A 4,575-nucleotide genomic window follows, 5' to 3' on the forward strand; every position below is an offset into this window, starting at 1 on the left:
CTGTGACAGATCTGAAGTTAGACACCAGAAGTCTAGGTATCAGCAAGGCCAAGTTCCCTCTGAGAGACAGATGAATCCTTTGCCTTATCTTTGCCTAACTTCAGCGGGTCGCTGGCAGTCTTCTGTGCCTTGACTCATTGCTGCTTCTCTCCAGTCCCTGGCCCTGTCTCCACATGGCCACCTTCCCTTTGTGTCGCCGTGTGTTCCCAGGGCCTTGTTATAAGGAGATCAGTCTTCGAACTTAGCATCTACCCCAGTGCAGTAGAAACTTATCTTAACTAATTACATCTTCATAACTCTATTTTACAAGGTCATAGTCTGAGATTCTGAATTAAGAAGGGATACTATTCAACTCAATAGTGCAATTTTTTTTACAATCAAAATTAATGCAAAAAAAGTACATGAAGAACAGAATTTCAGAATTCTAACTAAACACAGCACCCTCCCTGTACCAGCATGACATACCTCTATCACCCCCTGGGCCCAGGGGCTCCTGATGAGATAGTCTCCACAAAAAGCCTCCAGAACAGTGTGGAGGACCTAGAAAGGCACATGAATTATTGATCGTTTTTACCACTTTGCTCTGTCCATGTTCTCATGAAGAAATGTCATCTATTTCTGGGTTGTGACCTCATAGATATCAAGGAGCATGAAAGTCCTCCTAGAAACGCGTCTTTCTCTCCTACATGGGCTGTCCATACTGACATGACTCCATCCTTAATGAAAGAAAGGCATTTAGAAGGGGGGGGGGCATGCTTTATGCCAAATGAGAGCTAATTATGGCCATGATTGTCTGAGAGAATAACACGAATGGAGACAGGCAGGCTCCAGCCCTACAAAGAATCCTAGGAAAACAGACCTACATTTGCACAACCTCTCTCTGTCACTCTGGTAGCTTCTGCCATATTCTTGCAAAGGTTTTCAGAATTTCCAGAGGCACCTAGCCACCTCTTTACGGAAACACACACAATCTCTGCTTGTAAGTTGGTTTCTCAGCAAGGGAACATGAGAAAGAGCACAGCCTTAGCTGCAGTGATTCAAAAAATAGGTCATAAATAACCTTCAATCAAATTACTGGGACTAATGGCTGGCCCAGGACACCACAGCATGCATGTTCTATGTCATTTATTTTTCTTTCCCTTTTGGAGTCTCAGAGAGTATAGCACTAAGATCTTCAAGTTTCTCTCACTCTGAAAAAAGAAATGGTAGGGAATTCAAACATCTAGTGTCTATGGATTCTTCAGGACATACGAAATTCCATGCACTTTCTAGATGCAATTTCCATGAAATCTAACTGGCAAGGTTGATATTGAATCATCCTCATTTCAAAACTGGAAAAGTCTCCAAGAGCTCAGACTCATCTGATGTGACCCAGGTCATAGTGTGTTGCTGGGATTGGATCCCAGGATAAGGACATTCCTTCAAACACTGAGATCCTCCAGCTGGTCCACAGACAACATGCAAAGCAGCCATTCTGATAAATCCATGTTCTTCTTGGAGAGCTTCAAGACGGAAAACAAAATTCCTCTGCACCACAGGCCTTGAAAATGGACATACTATCAACAAGCATTTCTACTTCTAAGAACATGCCCCAAGGAGTCCATTCAATAAAATACCCAAGCCTTAATGAGATTATTCATAACAGTATTATGAATGATAGTGGAAAATGGGAGAAAAATACCCCAGAAGGGAGATGGTTAAATAAATTAAAATCCACTTATGGTGATGGCTTTCCAGCCGTACCCTGGGGTATTTGTGTGGGTTACCTGTTGTTTAATATCCAAATAAAATAATTGGACTCCCTATTCTTTTATGACAAAGGGATTCCTGAATATTAGTAATATTTCACAGAAAATAGCTGTAATAACTGTTGGTGGCTATCACTTCTTGGTTCAAGTTGCTCTTGGCTCCTAACTTCTGGCTCGTAATAACTTATTAAATCTGTTCCTGTGCTTCAGTGCAAGGAGCTCCTTGATGACCATTGATTTCTTTGTCCGGGCCCCTGACAGAGTCCACTCTTATTTATATGCATCTGCTAGTCACTTTCCTGGGTCGTAGCCTGCATCCCCTGACCCCAGACCAACAAAAGATGCCAAAAATCTGCAACTTTTAGAACAAGGTAGCAACTTCTTCACTGCCATTCATCTCCCCCTATTTTCAAACTCTGATTCCAGCAAAGGCAGTAGTTCTTGTCTTTGCATAATCAGAAAGCCCATTCAAGTGCTTTTTTAAATCACAATTAAATTAAAAAAGATAATTTCTCCCTCAAATGAATTTTGCCACCACACCCTAGAGAAACCAAGACAAACTGCCAATAGCTTTTAAAATAGCAATTTATTTTCCTTCTCACCACAGATTTAATTGAATTCCTCAGAGCCATTAAAAGTCATGTTTTAGAAAAGTATTTAATGACATGGAAACAGTGTTCATGGCATATGGATAAGTGACAAAAAAAAAAAGGCCTATCAAAAAGTATGTGCAGTAGAATCCAAATTATATGAAAGTTGTGTATATATTTGATTATGAAGAGAGGGTATGATTTGGAAACATATTGTTGTGTTTTTCTATTTTGTCTTCCTACATCCATCTGCCTAAGGGCGAGGCATTATTACAGATGCCAAGAGGAAGAATTACTGCTTAGCTTTTGACATTCAAAATAGGATTTTTCACCTTAGATGGGCTTGAAAGCTGAGAATTGATAAAGAGCAGCCAGTCAACATATCAATGACTTTGCTTAAGAGATTAGAGGGAAGGGAAAAGACTGTGTTCCTGAGCTCACTAGTCCCAGGGCAGACAGGACCTTAACTTAATCTCCTCTTGGGAATCAGGCTGAGGCCACTGTGCAAGGCAAGCACGTTAGCACATGTCACAAGACTAGTAAACCAGAGAGGCAGAGCTGAGCAGAGCGAGCATCTTCTCAGAGCAGAGACAGGTGACAGTATGAGTAGACCAAGAGATCAAGAGTAAATAGAAGAAATGGCAGAAACTCAGTGATGGTCAGTACCAACAGGAGCCACAGAAAGACCTAGGTAGTGGAGGGAACCCTTGGGCTTTGGACAAACTAAGAAAGAACAGGACACATGTCAGCAGTCACAGATGTCAGGAGCAAATGCCAGCAGAATGTCCAAAGAGCCCCCAGATCAGTTGTATCTCAGCACCAGCAGCAGCGCATAGGGAACACCAGCACAAGTCCATGGGTCCCCTGGCCATACTGAATGCTCAAGCCCCTGAGTTCCCAGTGCCATTCTAAGAGGAGCTGGTTAAGGCTGACAGGGAACCAACCCAAAAAACTGAGCAATTGTCTTAAGAAGACGAAGTTAAATCTAGAGGGACTGTATAAATTATTGACTTGGACGAAGTTTAAGGTAAATTAAGACTCTTTCCCAGCAATCCCAGGTAGCAAATGAACTACAGGTCAGAATGGGACAGTGGTTCAGAGATTCAGATAAGTTGTAGAGCAGTAGTTATCAGATTTCAGTGCATTAACAATGCTTGAAGGCCTGGTTAAAGCACAGAATGCTGGGGCACCAGAGTTTCTGATTCCCAGATGGTTGAGATGGGGCCTGTGGATTTGCATCTAAGAGTGGATGCAAATGCTGTTTGATGCAAATGATGCAAATGCTGTTATGACACCCTGGGAACAACTCTTCCAGAAAGCTAAACTCCATTGTCTTGGTGCATCTAAATGTAGTGATGTCAAAACTCATCCATCCACCCAATATCCATTCATACATCCAAGTATCCAACACCTATTTGTCTGTCTGTCTGTCAGTCTGTCTCTCTGTCCTATCTATTATCACTGCAAGCACAAATATCAAATAGCAGTTGTGCTTATAACTAAGTTGTAAGATTACGGATGATTTTTTTACTTTGTGCATTCTGAGCTTCTCTAAGGACACAAAATGAGTAAGTATTATTTTTGATATCTAAAAAATAAATAACATATGTATTATTCAAAAAAGAAGAGCCTTGTTATTTCTTTCTTAACATCTACCATTAAAACTGAGAACAGGACCTCCCCTGGTGGCGCAGCAGTTGAGCACTGAGCTGTGAAGTTGCTCGCTGCCTCTGCAGCGCCGGTTCAATCCCAGCTGCCCGGCCAGCAAGAGTTCCACATGGCACGGCAGACCTCTCCTGTCTTGCCCCTCAGCAGTGTATTTCGTCAGTCTGCCTGATCTGTTCCCCACTTTGTCTCTGGTGAATCGTCTCACCCTCCCGCACATCTGGCCTGTACCCCAGTTCTTGTATATATAAATAAATTTTAAAAAAAACAACCTGAGAACATCTTGGCCCCAGTCTGGCAATGGGACTTTGTGGAATATACCACATTTCCAACATCGCCCTGCCTCAGAATAGCTAGCAAATACAGGGGCTTGGCAGGAGGCCTATTGCAAAGGCCAATTGGCCAACACAGGAGAAAATAGTATACTACACACATGGTGTTGTTTTAAAAGTAGTTTGACTACTTGTGAAAATTGTTCTTTGAATGCCTTGGGACATCTTATTTTCCAACAGCAAAATTTTCTGGACAAGAAGTGGTACTGGGGACCTAAATCTGGCTCATAATGAAAATGT

Source organism: Talpa occidentalis, unplaced genomic scaffold (assembly GCF_014898055.3).
Source record: "Talpa occidentalis isolate TD23 unplaced genomic scaffold, MPIMG_talOcc4v2.1 talOcc4.3, whole genome shotgun sequence".
NCBI classification, from domain to species: Eukaryota; Metazoa; Chordata; class Mammalia; order Eulipotyphla; family Talpidae; genus Talpa; species Talpa occidentalis.